Source organism: Zootoca vivipara, chromosome 1, assembly GCF_963506605.1.
Source record: "Zootoca vivipara chromosome 1, rZooViv1.1, whole genome shotgun sequence".
Classification (NCBI taxonomy): domain Eukaryota; kingdom Metazoa; phylum Chordata; class Lepidosauria; order Squamata; family Lacertidae; genus Zootoca; species Zootoca vivipara.
The window spans coordinates 4215541-4236902 of NC_083276.1; the positions used below are offsets into that span (position 1 = coordinate 4215541).

The 21362-nt window shown below is 47.9% G+C and overlaps 1 protein-coding gene and 1 non-coding gene across 2 annotated transcripts in view; both read right to left on the reverse strand.

The window, feature by feature from the left end:
- Positions 1 to 21362, reverse strand: part of GNG2 (G protein subunit gamma 2) — a 58332-nt gene that overhangs the window by 7520 nt on the left and 29450 nt on the right. The window lies entirely within an intron of this gene.
- Positions 19763 to 19835, reverse strand: TRNAK-UUU (transfer RNA lysine (anticodon UUU)). Its single transcript has one exon. It is a non-coding gene; the product is annotated as a tRNA-Lys (tRNA).

The window sequence follows — 21362 nt, forward strand, 5'->3', positions numbered from 1 at the left end:
ACGGGAGAGCGACCTGCGCGCCCGCAGAAAAGCAGAAGGAAGCGATCGGAATCTGTTTCATCAGAGCTAAAGAAAAGCATTATGTCCCGCCCGACGGGAAAGTTAGCTTGGCTGCAGGATCAGGCCGAAGGCACTACCAGCCAGGCATCCTGTTCTTACAGTGGCCAACCAGGGAAGTCCGCGGGCAGGACTTTGTCTCTCCCCACCCGCCATTCCCAGCTGTGGTTCTTCCAAGATGCACTGCCTCCGACAGAGGAGGAAAGACACGGCCGCTGTGCTCAGTAGCCATTGGTAGCCTTGTCCTTCAAGACGAGGGGCGGGGCCTGAGGAGAGGGGGTGTGGCTGGGGAGCATCCCAAAGGCATATTTCGTATGGTCACCTGGAGCTCTTTGGAGGAAAAAAGATGGTACATGTGGGATGTGATCCATGAAGAGGCAGTCAAGTACAACATTCCTTGTAATGCTAGAAAAGAAGTCAAAAACTTCCTGTTCCTCCTGGCTGGAGCATCCTTGCTTTTGCATGTGATAGAAGGTGGGTGTGAGCCAACCTGTCCAGGTAACAAAAGGACGAGTAACGCAGCACTCGTTCTCTCTCTCTTTTTACTTCTTCATTTGACCAGCTTTTAGCTAGGACTGCTCCGCTAGCTCTCAGCCCACAGGAACATAAAATCTGAGACAGACTGAATTGTATAACAGTGAGAAGCTCACACGAGCCTGCAACCGGCTACCTGCCGTGCATGTCCAAAGGGGGAATGTAACTCTGCTACATAAAGGAACTTGCTAGCACAAGTTAGGAAGGATATTAATAAACAATATATCCTCCCCTGCCTCCCTGAACATTCCCACAGTGCACCCATGCAATAAAATGAAATGAAATGAATGTATTCACAGGGGCAGAGAAGCAGGAAGAGAACACAATGATCTCTAGAACAGTTTGGTTTGTGTGTGCTAAAAGCCAGCTGCAAAACCAGGAACATCTGCCTCTATCAAATAAACCTTTTTGAGGTCTGCAAAGGCACAGGTGGAGGTTTAAGCGCTTGGGGATTAACCGGAGGGGGGCATTCACTTTGGCCACAAATCATGCTGGTTTATGTCAAGGATCATTGGACCAATGACAGACAGACACCCTACAGGTGAAGACGGGAGGCGCACGTTCCGAAATGTAACGGATGTCATCCGACCAGACTCCCAGCCACAAGAAAGGTTTACCCTTTGCGTTCGCCCACCCCCTCCAGGCAGCATACGAACCCCGTCCGGTTTGAAGCAAGGGCATAAAATAGCAAGCAACAAATGCAGCTTGGTGTTCAAGCCACTTTCGCTACACATTAAAGGCGGCCTTTGGCAGTTGGGGGCCTTCCAGCTGGGGCTGATGGGAGTTGTAGTCCAAAACCTCCAGAAGCTGCCAAGTTGGCAAAGGCTGGCTTAGCATGCCTCTCCCCAACTTCATCTGTGGGACGCCGACATGCTTGCAAACCCGCCTTTCCTTGCAATCAAAGGACCCAGGACTTCCATATTCTTTTTCGAGGAAGGAGATTACAGAACAACGAGGTTTAGAGTTGTCATGCACTCACAGAAACTGAAGATTCAGACAGGAAAATTGGGGGTTTCTGCAAGGACTATGCTCCCCAGCTCGCTTTGAAAAGGATACTTTGGCCTAGCCCTAGAAACATCTTTTGTTCTTTATATAGGCTCCACCTGGCTAATTACTTTCTCCTCCCCTACACTGCTGGCAGCTGGGTCCTGTTTAAGATCTGATCCTCAATTGTCACCTCCCCTCACAACAGAGCCCCTGTGCCTTTAACGCCTGCATGGCAGGTCATAATTCAACCGGAATAACCCTGCACAGAATAACCCTGAATTATGGTGCTGGAGGAGACTCTTGAGAGTCCCATGGACTGCAAGAAGATCAAACCTATCCATTCTGAAGGAAATCAGCCCTGAGTGCTCCCTGGAAGGACAGATCGTGAAGCTGAGGCTCCAATACTTTGGCCACTTAATGAGAAGAGAAGAATCCTTGGGAAAGACCCTGATGTTGGGAAAGATTGGGGGCACTAGGAGAAGGGGACGACAGAGGACGAGATGGTTGGACAGTGTTCTTGAAGCTACGAACATGAGTCTGACCAAACTGCGGGAGGCAGTGCAAGACAGGAGTGCCTGGTGTGCTATGGTCCATGGGGTCGCGAAGAGTCGTACACGACTGAGCGACTAAACAACAACAACCCTGCACAATGGGGTGCCCACCTGTGGAATTCACCGTCCCAAGATGTGGTGATGGCGAGCAGGTTTCCCACCCCCACCCCTGCTCACAATTTTTATTTAACAGAATCGTAGAGTTGGAAGGGACCCCCAAGGGTCATCCAGTCCAACCCCCTGCAGTGCAGGAATTGCCACTAAATAATCCCTGACAGATGGTCACCCAACCTCTGTTTAAAAATCTCCAAGGAAGGAGAGTCCACCACCTTCTGAGGGAGCTTGCCCCTCTGTCGAATGGCTCCAACCTCCAGAAAGTTCTTAATTTTTAATTCTTAATTCTCAATTCTTAATTTTAATTCTTAAACTTTGATATTTTTAACTGCTGTTAAATCTGTATTGTCCCTGTTATACCCTATTGCAAATTTAAATGGATCCCTATCGTGTTTTTATGACTTCCCTGATATTGTATGTGAGCTGGAACTGGTCTGTGACCGAAATAATATATTTGTATCTGTTCTTCCTAATATTTAGTCGGATTTGCAAAAGAGTCATTGCTGCTGGTTTCCAACGAAGGCAAAAAATTCGTCTGTTTACAATTAATATACGTGTGTATACTTGAAAAGTAAGCGAAATATAAAAGGGAACCCAAACAGAGGACACACACGGGAGCCAAGGAAGTAAACACATAAGAGGAAAAGAAGAAGACATTTCAAACTTCAAAGCCTGTGTTGTAACTAATATCAAGCGTAGTTTAAACATGACAGCAACTTAAACATTGCAACGTACTGTATCACAAATCTTTAGAAGAGGAGGCCAGCTTAGCCTAGCGGTTCCTTCACATTCCACTCTGAGTCACTGTTAGCTTAAATGGCTTTTCCCCTCCCGCATGGAGGGGGGGAAAAAAGAGTCTGGAGATGAGAGTTAAATAGAACCTCCATGTCTGTGCGCAGTCTACCTGCGATACTCCGCCTGTCAGTTTTTGGCTACCTGCTGTTGGAAACAGAGCGCTGGCTGCCCAGCAAGCCCTTACATCAAGGTTGGAACAAATGTTTTGAAAACCACAAGCTGCGTTTCTTTCCCTCCCTCTCCTTCCAAGCACTTGGAAATGTCTTGGGATTCCGACAAGGTTTCTTAATGGGGGACAAGGAAGCCTGTTCGCAATTCAGCTTTTTTGCTTTCTTTTTTTCTCAGCCGTTGGCATTTAAAAATAAATAAATAATAAAAGCTCCTTTTTTATTTACCGTGTGCGGTTTGAAATTTTGAGAGACGAGCGGAGCCCAACTGGAAAGGGGCCAGCAAAAATGAGTGGTAATGAGCCCGTTTCCATGGAGACGGCTTCATTAGGATGCTGGCGTACAGCGATGGTTTGCTCAGCGCATCTCGGGGAAGCGGGGTTTCAAAAGGGGTTGGCAAGAGGAGAAGAAATAGCTCCCCCCCCAGTTGCGCCGGGCAAAAGAAATATATGTATGTTTTTCCTTGTCTCGGCAGAAACAAGGAGGGGACTGTAACTGTTGCTGACTTGGCAGCGCTGAGTTCCAATCTCGCTCTCTCTTTCCCACCTTCAGAGGAATTCCCCCCTGAAAATTCAAAAGATGCCGAAAGGCGATGGGAGTTTGAGCAGTCGGAAGCAGGTTATTTCAAAACCAGAAAGTTGCATAGAATTATAGAATCGTAGAGTTGGAAGAGACCACAAGGGCCATCCAGTCCAACCCCCTGCCAAGCAGGAAACACCATCAAAGCATTCTTGACATATGCCTGTCAAGCCTCTGCTTAAAGACCTCCAAAGAAGGAGACTCCACCACACTCCTTGGGAGCAAATTCCACTGACAAACAGCTCTTAATGTCAGGAAGTTCTTCCTAATGTTTAGGTGGAATCATCTTTCTTGTAGTTTGAATCCATTGTTCCATGTCCGCTTCTCTGGAGCAGCAGAAAACAACCTTTCTCCCTCCTCTATATGGCATCCTTTTATATATTTGAACATGGCTATCATATCACCCCTTAACCTCTTCTCCAGGCTAATCATACCCAGCTCCCAAAGCCTTTCCTCATAAGGCATTGTTTCCAGGCCTTTGACCATTTTGGTTGCCCTCTTCTGGACACGTTCCAGCTTGTCAGTCTCCTTCTTGAACTGTGGTGCCCAGAACTGGACACAATACTCCAGGTGAGGTCTGACCAGAGCAGAATACAGTGGTACTATTACTTCCCTTGATCTAGATGCTATATATGCAGGAGGGGAACAGAGAAGATAAACTGGAAACAGGACAGTTGCACTTATTTCAGGGCACACCGAGAAGAAAAATCATAAAAACTCAGATGAACGACCTGATTTGAACACTGCATTTGCCGCATACATTTAACGTGCCATGATATGACTTTGCACAGTCATGCCCCCCCCCCAAGAATCCTGGGAGTTGTAGTTTGTTGCGAGTGCTGAGAGCTGTTATTCCGCTCCCGGAACCACAATTCAAAAAGGGTTTTTAATAATCAATTCCTCTTCATGCGTGAGTGCCTGGAGGCGGTTGGAGGATGGATGGCGGCTAACAGATTGAGGTTGAATCCTGACAAGACAGAAGTACTGTTTGTGGGGGACAGAAGGCGGGCAGATGTGGAGGACTCCCTGGTCTTGAATGGGGTAACTGTGCCCCTGAAGGACCAGGTGTGCAGCCTGGGAGTCATTTTGGACTCACAGCTGTCCATGGAGGTGCAGGTTAATTCTGTGTCCAGGGCAGCTGTCTACCAGCTCCATCTGGTACGCAGGCTGAGACCCTACCTGCCTGCAGACTGTCTAGCCCAGGGGTCCCCAGACTTACCGAGCGGCGGGCCGGTGCCCGCCGCGCCGCCCGCGCGGTGGGCCGGACGGCAGGGGAGTGCGCGCGCAGCGGGCCGGAGGGCGGGGGAGTGCGCGCCCGTGCGCATGCGCACACGCACACGGGCGGAAAAAAATCGCCGAAAATCGCTTGTGCGCATGCGTATGGGCCTCCCCCGACCCGGAAGTGCACCAGAAATGACCTCTTCCGGGTCGGGAGAGGCCTGTACGCATGCGCACAAAGGATTTTCGGCGATTTTTTGCCGATTTTTTAGATCGCCGCTGCGCCGCGCGCCGTGAGAGCGGGCGGCGGCAGCGGGCGGCGGGGGTCGTCGCGGGCCGGATTGGAAGGCCGATTGGGCCGCATCCGGCCCGGGGGCCGTAGTTTGGGGACCCCTGGTCTAGCCAGAGTGGTGCATGCTCTAGTTATCTCCTGCTTGGACTACTGCAATGCGCTCTACGTGGGGCTACCTTTGAAGGTGACCCAGAAACTACAACTAATCCAGAATGCGGCAGCTAGACTGGTGACTGGGAGTGGCCGCTGGGACCACATAACACTGGTCTTGAAAGATCTACATTGGCTCCCATTACATTTCCGAGCACAATTCAAAGTGTTGGTGCTGACCTTTAAAGCCCTAAATGGCCTCGGTCCTGTATACCTGAAGGAGCGTCTCCACCTCCATCATTCTGCCCAGACACTGAGGTCCAGCGCCGAGGGCCTTCTGGCGGTTCCCTCGTTGCGAGAAGCCAAGTTGCAGGGAACCAGGCAGAGGGCCTTCTTGGTAGTGGCGCCCGCCCTGTGGAACGCCCTCCCATCAGATGTCAAAGAGAAAAACAGCTACCAGATTTTTTAGAAGACATCTGAAGGCAGCCCTGTTTAGGGAGGCTTTTAATGTTTAATAGATTATTTTACTTCATTTTTCTGTTGGAAGCCGCCCAGAGTGGCTGGGGAAACCCAGCCAGATGGGCAGGGTATAAATAATAAATTATTATTATTATTATTATTATTATTATTATTATTGGAAACTCTGGGAATAGAACCACCTAGGGGCACAGCAATGAAATCGCGAGCACAATTTGTAAAGATGTCCAGGATGTTTCCAAACTGGATGGGGTACCACATGTTGAGATTCCGGCATTGCAGTGGGCTGGACTACATGGCCCTCAAAAGTCCCTTCCAACTCTACAATTCCATGATTCTCTGAATTGCAGCTCTCTGGGAGGCACAGGGTCTCTTAACAAAACTTGGCACCTTTTTAAAAAACTACAGCTCCCAGGGTCATATGGGGTGGGGGGTGGGGGGAGCCACGACTCAAAGTGATACCACGGAGCTTCAAATGTACAGGTGAAACTCGGAAAATTAGAATATCGTCGAAAAGTGCATTCTTTTCAGTAACGCAACTTAAAAGGTGAAACCAATATATGAGATAGATGCATGACATGCAAAGCAAGCTATGTCAAGCCTTTATTTGTTGTAATTGTAATTATTTGTCGTTAGGCGGGTCAATCATAAATGGAATGTAATTAATGAAATGTAATAGCGAGGTTTATTTTTGTATTATTGTAACTAGTACTGGTATTTGTTTTATTACTGTGGAATTTCCAAAAGAAAGCATTTGTAAAAAATTAAAAGAATAATAAAGAATAATAAGTTGCATTACTGAAATAAATGCACTTTTCAACGATATTCTAATTTTCTGAGTTTCACCTGTATGGTGTTCTCTCACAATGTCCAGGTGCTGATCCGGTTTCTGGGTACTAGGTTCGTATCCTGTGGAGCAGCTGCTTCTGGTCAGTGCAGACAATACTGGGCTAGATGGATTCCGATTGCAGCTTGCTACACATCCCTGTGCTTTCAGACCAGTTCCATTCTTCGAGAGCTGATATTGCCTGTCTTCTCCTGCAGAACGTAGGCCACTTCACACACTGCAAAATGCCAAGCGTGGCTTCCCAACAAGATCCTAGCATGGCCCTAGCACAGGGATGGCCAAACTTGGCCCTCCAGCTGTTTTGGTACTACAACTCCCATCATCCCTAGCTAACAGGACCAGTGGTCAAGGATGATGTGGGTTGTAGTCCCAAAACAGCTGGAGGGCCAAGTTTGGTCATCGCTGCCCTAGCATATGATGCTCAATGGACAGATTATATCAGCCTTTGCCAACATGGTGCCTTCCAGATGTTTTGTACTACAATTCCCATCAGCTCTTGCCAGCAGGCTGGATTACAGATGATCTCCTATAAGGAAAGTGCCCTCATTGTAGGAATTCTGCAACATGCAAAAGAACCATTTGAATCCACCCTAATAATAATAATAATACCGGTAATAATAATATATTTATTTATACCCTGCCCATCTGGCTGGGTTTCCCCAGCCACTCTGGGCGGCTCCCAACAGAATATTAAAAGCACGATAAAACATCAAACATCAAGAACTTCCTTAAACAGGGCGGCCTTCAGATGTCTTCTAAAAGTCAGATTGTTTATTTCCTTGACATCTGATGGGAGGGAGTTCTCCAGGGAGGGCGCCACCACCGAGAAGGCCCTGGTTCCCTGTAACCTCACTTCTCACAGTGAGGGAACCGCCAGAAGGGCCTCGGAGCTGGACCTCAGTGTCCGGGCAGAACAATGGGGGTGGAGACGCTCCTTCAGGTATACTGGACCGAGGCCGCTTAGGGCTTTAAAGGCATCAACACTTTGAATTGTGCTCGAAAACGTACTGGGAGCCAATGTAGGTCTTTCAGGAATTTGAAATGCATCTCCAACTCCTCGGATGTACACAGAGAATCTTTAGCTGCAACAACGCAATACTCCTGCAACTGAGTACATGTGGAAAGGCAGGAAGTTTTAAAACAGCCCTTATCCCATGGCGAAATGGGTTACTGCAGGCATCCCCAAACTTCGGCCCTCCAGATGTTTTGGACTACAATTCCCATCATCCCTGACCACTGGTCCTGTTAGCTAGGGATCATGGGAGTTGTAGGCCAAAACATCTGGAGGGCCGCAGTTTGGGGAAGCCTGGGTTACTGCGTGTGGCTGTTAACCAGAAGGTTGGTGGTTCGAGTCCACCCAGGGTTGGCTGGGGGTAGGATTCCTGCATTGCAGGGGGTTGGACTAGAGGACCGAATAGCTCTGCTATTCTGTGATTCCATGGTTATGTCAACCAAACCACTTGCCAGAGGCTACCACAGCGATTTTGTGGCATGCATGCTTCCTATACAAAACCAGCTTATATAATTCACGGCAATTGATTGATTGATTGATTGATTGCTGCATCCTATAATTTAGTATAGCTTTTTTTGTTGTTGTTGCAAAGAAGTTCTGGGCTTAAGCTCCAGAGAGCTCTAGCTCGGCTTAACCCTTGCTGGTTCTCCACTGCCCTTTTTAAAGGGAGGAGGGGGAATATTCATTCTGCAAAGGCTCGACCGCGCTATTAAAAGTACTGGGAGGTTTTTAAAACTCCGTAATGGAAGGTCTCTGCATTGTTTAGCTGGCAAAAAGAAAAAAAAGAGAAAGAAAAATGGGAAACAGAACTTTGTAACGGATGGGAAGCATCGCTAAGTTAAACAAGATCTGGACAGCCGGCTAATTGATTGCAAGCGAGACGCCCCGTGTTGGAACGTTGACAGATGACATTTATGTTATTTTCAGGCACTCGCAGCTTTTCTCCCTCGAATGTTGGCAAGTAGCAAAGATTTAACAGGCACAACAGCTCACAACAGCCTGGAGGCGTTTGGTCACGTGAGCCTCAAAATGGCATTGCAACGCCTGCTCATGAATATGTAAATAAGAATGATAGGGATTTGCACAAAAGAGGGTGGAGAAAGTTCAGAAAAGGACAAAACACATTGATTCATATGCTGGTGGGGGGGTGGACACAGGTCATTGTCTTCTTGTGCTGGATATGGGATAAAGGGGAGTCACATCGGCAGTGCCGGCGCTAGGGCTTTTTGCGCCCTAGGCTAAATCACCTTCTGGCGCCACCCCCCAGCACATGCGTCATGACGCGTGCACAATGCCGCTGATGCCGCTGCGTCCTCTCCATATGCGGGAGGGCGCTGAGCTCTCATTTTGGCTCGCGCGCCTCCCGCCTATGGAGGGGACGCTGTGAGCTTTTTAGCGGCGGCGGCGGCAGCAACAGCGCCCATAGCTGAAGGCTTCAGCTACGGGCGCCAGGGGCGCCGCCACCGCTCGCTCGTTGCAGCCACTGAGGAGTTCAGCGCGTCCCCTCCATAGGCGGGAGGGCGCTGAGCTCTCATTTTGGCTCACGAGCCTCCCGCCTATGGAGGGGACGCTGTGAGGTCTTCAGCAGCGGCGGCGGCGGCAATGAGTGAGCGGCGGCGGCAGCAACAGCGCCCATACCTGAAGGCTTCAGCTACGGATGCTGCCGCCGCCACCATTCATTGCTCCTCCATAGGCGTGAGGAGCGCGCACCGTGGGAGGGCGGCGGCAGCGCGGGGTTTTTGCGCCCCCTCCATTTATGCGCTCTAGGCAAGTGCCTAGTTCGCCTAAACGGACGCACCGGCCCTGCACATCGGGCTAAAAGGGTCCTCCTTTGCTTGTCCCCGTGCTAGTCTAAGTTTTAGTTACAGGTATCTGAAGAAGTGTGTGCATGCACATGAAAGCTCATACCAATGACAAACTTAGTTGGTCTCTAAGGTGCTACTGGAAGGAATTTTTTTACTTTGTTTAGTCTAAGTTTGTTGGTTAATTTTTCTAGTGGGTACATTTTGGCACCAGTGGTCTACACACACACACACACACACCATACTGCAAACCAAATACAGTAAACGCAACAAACCAAACTCTCTGGACCCTCCAATCTCTTGCTGTGCCAACAAAAATAAGTAACTATACAAATAAAGGTCCTACCTGCATGACGCCGACACAAAAATCACAGCGCAAACACTATGCAATAGAAGAAAAGATCATTATCCCCCCCTCTCCTCTCTTTCCTCCCAATATCTCCAACAATAGTATCTCATACTGAAAGTGGAGAGGCTATATGTTCTTTCCCGTGCTTATTCGCTTGTTTTGTAACACAATAAACCTTCAATAAAAAAGAAAAGGTAAAGGAATGGAGCGACCCCCTATCATAGAATCATAGAAGCTTAGAGTTGAAAGGGACCTCCAAGGGTCATCTAGTTCAACCCCCTGCAATGCAGGAATCTCAGCTAAAGCATCCAGGACAGATGCTTAGAAATTTCCAAAGAAGGAGAGTCTACCACCTCCCGTGGGAGTCTGTTCAACTGTCAAACAGCTCTTACTGTCAGAAAGCTTTTCCAAATGTTTAGTTGGAATCTCCTTTCTTGTGACTTGAAGCCATTGGTTTGAGTCCTACCCTCCAGAGTGGGAGAAAACAAGTATGCTGCCTCCTCCATGTAACAGCCCTTAAGATATTGGAAGCTGGCTATCCTATCTCCTCTCAGTCGTCTCTTTTCCAGGCTAAACATACCCAGCTCCTTCAAGCACACCTTGTAAGGCTTGGTTTCCAGACCCTTGATCATCTTGGTTGCCCTCCTCTGCACACCTTCCAGCTTGTCAACATCTTTCCTAAATTGTGGTGCCCAGAACTGGACACAGTATTTCAGGTGTGGTCTGACTAAGGCAGAATAGAATGGGACTATTATTTCCCTTGACCTAGACACTAGACTTCTGTTGATGCAGCCTAGAATAACATTAGCTTTGTTTTTCCTGCTGCATCACACTGTGGACTCATGTTAACCTTTTGGTCCACCAAGACCCCCAGATCCTTTTCACATGTACTGCTAGTAAGCCAGGTGTCCCCCGTCTTATACTTGTGCATCTGGTTCTTCCTGTCTAAGTGCAGAACCTGACGTTTGTCCCTCCTGAAATTCATTTTGATAGCTTGCGCCCAGTTCTCCACTTCCTGAGAGCCACAGAGACAATATGCTATACTAGAGTCTTCATAGGTCAGGGCTAGGCATTGCTACATTCACCTTGCCTACAAAGGTCCGTATAGTTAAAGCTATGGTTTTCCCAGTAGTGATGTATGGAAGTGAGAGCTGGACCATAAAGAAGGCTGATCGCCGAAGGATTGATGCTTTTGAATTATGGTGCTGGAGGAGACTCTTGAGAGTCCCATGGACTGCAAGAAGATCAAACCTATCCATTCTGAAGGAAATCAGCCCTGAGTGCTCCCTGGAAGGACAGATCGTGAAGCTGAGGCTCCAATACTTTGGCCACCTCATGAGAAGAGAAGACTCCTTGGAAAAGACCCTGATGTTGGGAAAGATGGAGGGCACTAGGAGAAGGGGACGACAGAGGACAAGATGGTTGGACAGTGTTCTTGAAGCTACGAACATGAGTTTGACCAAACTGCGGGAGGCAGTGCAAGACAGGAGTGTCTGGCGTGCTATGGTCCATGGGGTCACGAAGAGTTGGACATGACTAAACGACTAAACAACAACAACAGGCATTGCTATAAAGAAAGCCTTCATAAACACCTAAAACCAATTTTTAAAATTATTTTCTGATATGGAAAATCTGTATTTTCCACTGTCTTCTGCAAGCCCAGCTCCCAAATCAGATACTGGAATTTTTGGCCCTTCCAGACTGGCTGGGTATATTCCACAACACGCCATTGATTCAATGCCAGTGCACTTAGTGATGGATTCAACAGTCTGCTTACATGTTGTCCTGCAATGCTTCCCCAATGTAAAGGCTTTATTGCCCTCGAGGTGAAGGGCGCCCTTGTGCTCTGCGCAATGAAAGGAGGACGAAAATCAAACTGGAATATCATCGTAAAAACTTGCAGGGTTTTATCAGGAGCCTACGTGACGTGCATAGACCGAAACGAAGAAGTATGTCCACTGCAAAAGTTTTGCAGGCACAAACAAGTACTGAAAGCAGGCTCGTGTACCACGGAAGTGAGCACAAATCACCATTAATGCACCAGAAAAAGGGCAAACTTGTTTAAGGTTTCGAAGCGAATGTTAGCATGGTGAGAAAATCAGACGTACCAAGCAAAACGAATGCAAAGGTTCCATTGATGCTGAAGTAAAACCTCATCTTAATTTTACAATCTCCTGCTAAGGGATTCCAAAAAGATGCCTGTTTCTGCTCAGCAGAGAGGCGGTTAGAGAAACAGTAACTCCTTGACTAAGCTACAGAGGATCTGGTTGGGGAAATGCTGTTGGCAGGACAAGGTGGACATTGTCCAAAGAGCAAGCTGTGTGCCTGCCGAGCTGCTGCTGTGATTTAGCAGGTACTGGAAAGGAGACATTTATTATATTTTTAAAAAGGGAACGAGGAACTTAAAAGAGCTCGAAACACAGGGCCTAATTCAACCCTGTTTGGCTGCCATCCGACGCACTCTGACTTGGGAGTAAGCCTCACGGGAATCGGTCAGTAGAGCATGAGACTCTTAATCTCAGGGCTGTGGGTTCGAGTCACATGTTGGGCAAAAGATTCCTGCATCGAAGGAGATTGGATGACCCCCGTGGTCCCTTCCAACTCTTGGATGTCGCTTGGAAAGTGTATAGTCACACAGCGCACAGACTATGAAACTTGCTCCCCCAGGAGGCAGAACATCTACTTTGTTGGGCTGGTCATGTTGTGCGGATGCCTGATGATCGTCTTCCAAAGCAACTACTCTATTCCGAACTTAAAAATGGAAAGCGTAATGCCAGTGGTCAACAAAAGAGGTTTAAAGACTCCCTCGAGGCAAATCTTTAAAAATGTAGTATAAACACCAACAACTGGGAAACACTGGCCTGCGAGTGCTCCAATTGGAGAAGAGCCTTCACCAAAGGTGTTACGGGCTTGGAAGATGCTTGAACTCAGGACGAAAGGGAGAAACGTGCTAAGAGTTTGGCAAACTCTCACCCAGAAACCTATGTCTCCACTGTGGAAGGATGTGTGGATCCAGAATTGGTCTCCACAGTCACCTATGGACACACCGCTCGTGTTCATGAAAGAGAATCTTACACTGAAGTCCAGCGCCGAGGGCCTTCTGGCATTTGCTCGCTGCAAGAAGCCAAGTTACAGGGAACCAGGAAGAGGGCCTTCTTGGTGGTAGCACCTGCCTTGTGGAATGCCCTCCCACCAGATGTTAAAGAGAAAAACAACTACCAGACTTTTAGAAGACATCTGAAGGCATCCTGTTTAGGGAAGCTTTTAATGTTTAACTGACTATTGTATTTTAATATTTTTGTTGGAAGCCGCCCAGAGTGGCTGGGGAAACCCAGCCAGATGGGTGGGGTATAAATTATTATTATTATTATTATTATTATTATTATTATTATTATTATTATTATATGAGTGATCACCAAAGAAGAAGGAGGAGGCCACCAACCTAGAATCATAGAAACATAGAGTTGGAAGAGACCACAAGGGCCATCCAGTCCAACCCCCTGCCAAGCAGGAAACACCATCAAAGCATTCTTGACATATGCCTGTCAAGCCTCTGCTTAAAGACCTCCAAAGAAGGAGACTCCACCACACTCCTTGGCAGCAAATTCCACTGCCAAACAGCTCTTACTGTCAGGAAGTTCTTCCTAAAGTTTAGGTGGAATCTTCTTTCTTGTAGTTTGAATCCATTGCTCCGTGTCCGCTTCTCTGGAGCAGCAGAAAACAACCTTTCTCCCTCCTTTTATGATGATGATGATAATGATAATGATAATAATAATTTTATTTATACCCTGCTCATCTGCAAATGAGCAAATTCCACTGCCGAACAGCTCTTACTGTCAGGAAGTTCTTCCTAATGTTTAGGTGGAATCTTCTTTCTTGAAGTTTGAATCCATTGCTCCATGTCCGCTTCTCTAGAGCAGCAGAAAACAACCTTTCTCCCTCCTCTAGATAGCTTAAAAAGAGAATGAGGCAAATTTGTGGAGGAGATGGGCCTGAGGACTACTAGCCAGGATGGGTCTGCTCTACCCCCACAGTTGCTGGAAGCAAACAGGGAGAGTTGCTCTTGTGCTTGGATCCTGCAATGGGGATTCTCATTGGGGCATCTGGTTGGCCACTGTGAGAACAGGATGCTGCACTTAAATGTGCCATTGGTCTTACCCAGCAGGCTCTCCTTATGCTCTTAGAGACTACAGTGTTAAGCTGCCTATAGCCAGGATACTGGCTATTCCTGAAAGCCCATGAATGTAATAAAATCCAGCTGGGGAGACATCCTTTCACACCAAGAGTCTGAAGCGGATGCAGATGAACACTGGAGCACTTTTAAGAAGAGGACCGAGCTGGGTGTGATGAAAAAGGGCCGAGATTAGGATCTGGCGGCACCCATCTCACAGCCGGTGGCTGCAAACCCTGCTCCCTTTGCCCATGTGGTTTGATTTCAAACCACGCCAGCAAAGGAAGCACTTCCCCAAGGGGTTGCTGTCGGCTCTGATCAGCTGTTTGGTGACATAATTGTTTTGGCAGCAGATATTTGGGTGAGCCTCAGCCGTCGCGAGGCAGGATACACATTCAGTTCCTCTGCTGGTGTTACTCAATTGGTTAGAGGAAATGAAGGAGGACCTGTTGTTTAAGGAAATAAATTCTCTTCTGCTGGCGGCAAGGCCGGAAGTGTCTCAATGGCAGGGACGTAGCCAGGATCAAAATTAGGGGGGGCAAGTGGCAAGTGGCGGGGCCAAGGCACGGGGGAGGGGCCACAGTGGGGCAAGGAAAGCTATGATCGGCAGGGGCGAGGGGACGCCAGGATCAGCCCGAAATCGGGCTGTTCCGATCCCCTCCTCCCCCTCCACGATCTCCAGGGCGGGTGGAGGAAAAGCTGGCTTTCCTTCCACCCGCCCCACAGCCAGCAAGGGAGAAGGGAGACGTCCCTTCTAGCTGGCTGGTTGTGGGGCGGGTGGAGGGAAAGTCCCAGAGCCGCGCAAAGCGTTTGGCTGGCTTTCCCTCCACCCGCCCCACAGCCAGCCGGCTAGAAGGGACGTCTCCCTTCTCCCTGGCTGGCTGTGGGGCGGGCGGAGGGAAAGCCAGCCGCTCTGAGGCTTTCCCTCCACTCGCCCCACAGCAGCCAGGGAGAAGGAAGATGACACCGGGCGGCGGGCAGCGGGGCAGGCTGGCCACAAGCGGCCCTGCTTCTAGGGGGGGCAACTGCCCCCTCCTGCCCCCCTGCCTACGCCCATGCTCAATGGCGGGACGAGACAGAACCTTTATCTATGGTACTGGAGAATGTGGGGGACCGGAATGGTGACATGACAGAATCCAAGAGCTGCAGTATTGGAAGGGATCCCAAGGGTCATCTAGTACAGCCCCCTGCAATGCAGGAATCTCAGCTTAAGTATCCCTGACAGGTGGCCACTTCCAAGGAAGGACTGCCTTCTGAAGGAGTCTGTTCCACTGTCAAACAGCTCTTGCTTTCAGAAAATTCTTCCTGAATCTCCTTTCTTGTCCCTTGAATCCACAGGTTGCGGGTCTCACCCCCCAGAGCAGGAGGAAGCAAGCTTGTTCCGTCTTCCACACAAGAACCCTTCAGATGTTTGAAGAGGGCTATCATCTTCTCCGTCCTTTCCTGAGGCACCTGAACAAACATGTTGGGATGTGCTCTGGTTTGCAGAGGGCCTGTCCTGCTAAGAGATGCCCAATCAGCAGGAAAGATGATATTTTTTTACTGAGAGAAGTACAGTCATACCTCGGTTTAAGTATGCTTCGGTTTGAGTACTTTCAGTTTAAGTTCTCCGCGGATCCGACTGGAACGGATCAATCCACTTTCCATTACTTTCAATGGGAAAGTTTGCTTCAGGTTAAGTACGCTGGAGAGCTGGACAATAAAGAAGGCTGATCGCCAAAGAATTGATGCTTTTGAATTATGGTGCTGGAGGAGACTCTTGAGAGTCCCATGGACTGCAAGAAGACCAAACCTATCCATTCTGAAGGAAATCAGCCCTGAGTGCTCCCTGGAAGGACAGATTGTGAAGCTGAGGCTCCAATACTTTGGCCACCTCATGAGAAGAGAAGAATCCTTGGAAAAGACCCTGATGTTGGGAAAGATGGAGGGCACTAGGAGAAGGGGACGACAGAGGACAAGATGGTTGGACAGTGTTCTCGAAGCTACGAACATGAGTTTGACCAAACTGCGGGAGGCAGTGGAAGACAGGAGTGCCTGGTGTGCTCTGGTCCATGGGGTCACGAAGAGTCGGACACGACTAAACGACTAAACAACAACAACAAGTACGCTTCAGGTTAAGTATGGACTTCCAGAACCAATTACACTCATACTTTGGGTTAAGTACGCTTCAGTTTGAGTACTCCGTGGACCCGTCTGGAACAGATTAATCCACTTTCCATTACTTTCAATGGGAAAGTTCGCTTCAGGTTAAGTACGCTTCAGGTTAAGTACAGACTTCCAGAACCAATTGTGTACTTAATCCGAGGTACCACTGTATTTCCACCTTTGCACAGATTGTAGCCGATCAGAGTAAGAGAAGTTCTGTATGCATTTAGGGACACTGAAAAAACAAGGTGCTTTGGTTTTGAGACATTGGTGGGCAAGTTCTGTTGCATGCAATGGAGCGCCAAGGAAAACACAAATACCTCTGAAAGATATTGGCGCACACCAAACCATTTTCCTGTGCACAGAAAACAGTAGATCTAGCTGAAAAGGCGACATGTGGCCATCTGCCTTGATCCTTGAAATTCATCCCTAATCATTCTTATTGCATAATTATAAGATCATTGCACAATCTAAGAAAGTGGCACGGCTGTGTGGCTGTGACTGTCATGAATTTCGTCAATACTTTGCCCTGTGCTATGGTGAGATGCATTGCATTTTTATCGACCCACTCGCTGGATCAGCACCTTGCCGTGGTGAGTGGGCTTGCATGTTCCTATCACCCTTGTGAGCGAAGCCGTCGGGAATCTCGTACTCCCAGCAGGGTCACCCAAGGCGGTAAGGTCATAGAATCATAGAATCATAGAGTTGGAAGAGACCACAAGGGCCATCCAGTCCAACCCCCTGCCAAGCAGGAAACACCATCAAAGCATTCCTGACAGATGGCTGTCAAGCCTCTGCTTAAAGACCTCCAAAGAAGGAGACTCCACCACACTCCTTGGCAGCAAATTCCACTGCCGAACAGCTCTTACTGTCAGGAAGTTCTTCCTAATGTTTAGGTGGAATTTTCTTTCTTGTAGTTTGAATCCGTTGCTCCGTGTCCGCTTCTCTTGAGCAGCAGAAAACAACCTTTCTCCCTCCTCTATATGACATCCTTTTATATATTTGAACATGGTTATCATATCACCCCTTAACCTTCTCTTCTCCAGGCTAAACATACCCAGCTCCCTAAGCCGTTCCTCATAAGGCAACGTTTCCAGGCCTTTGACCATTTTGGTTGCCCTCCTCTGGACACGTTCCAGTTTGTCAATATCCTTCTTGAACTGTGGTGCCCAGAACTGGACACAGTACTCCAGGTGAGGTCTGACCAGAGCAGAATACAGTGGTACTATTACTTCCCTTGATCTAGATGCTATACTCCTATTGATGCAGCCCAGAATTGCATTGGCTTTTTTAGCTGCTGCATCACACTGCTGACTCATGTCAAGTTTGTGGTCTACCAAGACTCCTAGATCCTTTTCACATGTACTGCTCTCAAGCCAGGTGTCTCCCATCCTGTATTTGTGCCTTTCATTTTTTTTTGCCCAAGTGTAGTACTTTACATTTCTCCTTGTTAAAATTCATCTTGTTTGCTTTGGCCCAGTTGTCTAATCTGTTAAGGTCATTCTGAAGTGAGATCCTGTCCTCTGGGGTGTTAGCCACCCCTCCCAATTTGGTGTCATCTGCAAACTTGCTCAGGATGCCCTCAAGCCCATCATCCAAGTCATTGATAAAGATGTTGAACAAGACTGGGCCCAAGACAGAACCCTGTGGCACCCCACTAGTCACTACTCTCCAGGATGAGGAGGAGCCATTGATGAGCACCCTTTGGGTTCGGTCAGTAAGCCAGTTACAAATCCACTGAATGGTAGCATTGTCTAGCCCACATTTTACCAGCTTCTTTACAGGTCAAAGGGAAGGAGTTAGACAAAGAATGATCCAAGAAGTCCTCAGTGGCAGAACAGGCTAAACATACCCAGCTCCCTAAGTCGTTCCTCATAAGGCATCGTTTCCAGGCCTTTGACCATTTTGGACACGTTCCAGCTTGTCAGTATCCTTCTTGAACTGTGGTGCCCAGAACAGGACACAGTACTCCAGGTGAGGTCTGACCAGAGCAGAATACAGAAGAAGAAGAGCTTTCTATCGACAATACAGTCATTGTTTCTAACGGTGCATCCACAGATATAAGTTAGCATTTGCAAATGCTGTGCAAACATGAGTCTCACTTTTGGCAACGCCACCCTTACGTCATGCAAATCTGTGCCATAAAAAAAAAAAAAGCAAGAGCTATAGATTTGTTGCTCGATAAAGCGTTTGCCTGGAAAGGCAGATGTTTTGATTACCACCATGATGACTCACTGGAGCAGGCGGTGTCTGGCAAGGAAACTGTTTAGAGAAAAGCCCCCCTGGCAATAATATGTTGTTTGCAGGGCGACAGAGTCAAGGGAGAGACAGTACAAGTGCCAGTCTCGTTCCTGAAATGAGAGGTGCCTCGAATGAACAGGAAAGGTCGGTGCTTGGTTGGCAGAGCAGCTGCTTTGCTTGTAGAAGGCCCCAGGCTTCATTCTGGGCATCTCCAGACGGAAGCAGGAGGCTCCCCTGCCAGAAATCCTGGAGCGCTGCTGCCAGTCAGTGTAGGCAATGCTGAGCTGGATGGACCAACGGTTTGTCACAGAACAAGGCAGCTTCGTAGGTTCCTATTGACCGTGCCTAAAGGGGAGTCCTGGGAATCGAAAAAGCCCTTCTCTGTACTATCAGATACATGGGACTGTCGTGGGTATTTGGTACCGACAGAAAATAATAATAATAATAATAATAATAATAATAATAATAATAATAATAATCCCATCTGATTGGGTTGCCACAGCGACTCTGGGAAGCTAATCATATTTTGCTTTATAAGGATATTCTGTTTTAAAAGCTCATATCACTCATGCCCACAGGCAAGCCATATACCTCTTTAAATATAGTCCCAGAATGTGTACCTCAGCTTCTGAAAACCATTTAAAATAATCTGAAAAACTGGACTGGAATCATGCAAGAGAATGTATGCAGGAATAGTGAATTCTATTGGGTTTTAGCTGGTATGTCAGGACTGAAGCCTATAAGGGTATTTCACCTGCATATCACGTGTTTAGATTATGATGAGCCATCGTGCACCCAATTTAATTCATGCGGATTTACGCTATCCTGTTTTCTTGTTTGGCTATTATCCTAGCTGCTTTGGAATTTGAAAAGTGGATTATAAGCAGATTCAGACATGAAGCGAGCCAGCCCGGTTGAGGCCTGGGGTAGTTTCTTTCGGCCTGCGGAATTTGGGAAGCGCTTGGCGTAGGGCAAGGACTGCCTTGGAGCTGGATTTAAAAGCTGGGCTTCGTTTCCATAGCAACGTGGAGAGAGAAATGACCAGCTCCCCAAAGAGGTCAGTTGCTCGAGAACGGATAAGACGGATCTGAGATCTGTGCAGGGCTGCCTTCCCAGTCTGACAGAGCAGCGGAGGGTCGCAGCCCCACAAGCGACCAGAACGAAAGAACTCAACACCCTAGCCTTTCTTGACAGGGGTGGAAATGGAGAGATGTGGCCATCAATGAACAAAGAGCTGCAGCACACCTCTGACAGAATAATAGACTCAGAATTGTAGAGTTGGAAGGGACCCCCCAGGGTCATCTAGTCCAACCCCCTGCGAGGCAGGAATATTTTGCCCAAGGTGGGACTCGAACCCACGATCCTGAGGTTAAAAGTCTCATGCTGTACCACCTGAGCCACAAAGGCAGATATTTGCAAAGTGTGCTGATTGTGCTAGCGTTTTGATCACCAACAACTACTGTACTCATAGAATCATAGAATCATAGAGTTGGAAGAGACCACAAGGGCCATCCAGTCCAACCCCCTGCCAAGCAGGAAACACCATCAAAGCATTATTGACATATGCCTGTCAAGCCTCTGCTTAAAGACCTCCAAAGAAGGAGACTCCACCACACTCCTTGGTAGCAAATTCCACTGCCGAACAGCTCTTACTGTCAGGAAGTTCTTCCTAATGTTTAGGTGGAATCTTCTTTCTTTCTTACTGTGTCTGACAGGAAATTCTTACACATGCCAACTGGATGGAACGCCACCTCCCACCCTCCAAAGTCTAAAATTCATCTCTCCGACACTTAAATGGAGGGAGTTTCCAAGGGCAGCTGCTGGCACACTAAAAGCCCAGGTCTTCTTCAGCAATGAAATGGGCCTTACAGTGAGAAGCCACCCGCAAGAGCAGAGCGCTGGCAGAGCGCAGTGTTTGGTTGGGTATACATGGGGTGAGATTATCTTTTTGGTTACACCTTGTTATACCCCCTCCCCCCAAAAAACCCCTGTCCATAATAATAATAATAATAATAATAATAATAATAATAATAATAATAATAATAATAATACTTTAAATGCCACCCACCTGACTGTGTTGCCCCAGACACTCTGGGCGGCTCCCAACAAAATATTAAAAACACAAGAAAACATCAAACATGAAAAGCTTCCCCAAACAGGGCTGCCTTCAGATATCTACAAAAGGTTGTATAGTTATTTATTTCCTTGACATCTGGTGGGAGGGCATTCCACAGGGTGGGCGCCACCACCGAGAAGGCCCTCTGCCTGGTTCCCTGTAACTTCGCTTCTCACAATGAGGGAACCGCCAGAAGGCCCTCGGAGCTGGACCTCAGTGTCCGGGCAGAACGATGGGGGTGAGGATGCTTCTTCAGGATTCCTGCCTTGGAGGGGGTTAGACTAGATGACCCTTGGTGTCCCTACTGACTCTAGGATTCTGTGCAATTGAGAATGACCCAAGGACCCAATGGACTAAGCCAAAATGGCTGGAAAAGAATCAGAAACCAGGATGATAAAAACTTCGGTAAGGACTGGGGAAAATTTGTAATCTACTTGAAAGAACACCGTAAACAATTAAAAATATTAACAGGGCTGCAATAACTTTTGCACTGTGCAAAAAAAATGGGAAAAGTTGAGTTTTGTGGACAAATAGAGGACGATATGATATGCAGTGGAATGTGATTATTTGCAGACTCCACGCAGGGGAGGAAGGAAGTCCGAGAATTCTACATTTTATGATTGTCTTCTGTGTTTGGATGTAAAACTAAAATGTAAAATTAAATTAAAATTAAATATAGATATAAAAAGAGAATGACTTCAGGCAGACATGCCACACAAGTGTCGACTTCTTCCCTGCTTTCTGGTCCTAACCCAACTCCTGGCAGCCAGGGGGGGTTGCCTCCTTGTCGGAAACGTAGCCTGAACTTTCTCTTCCCT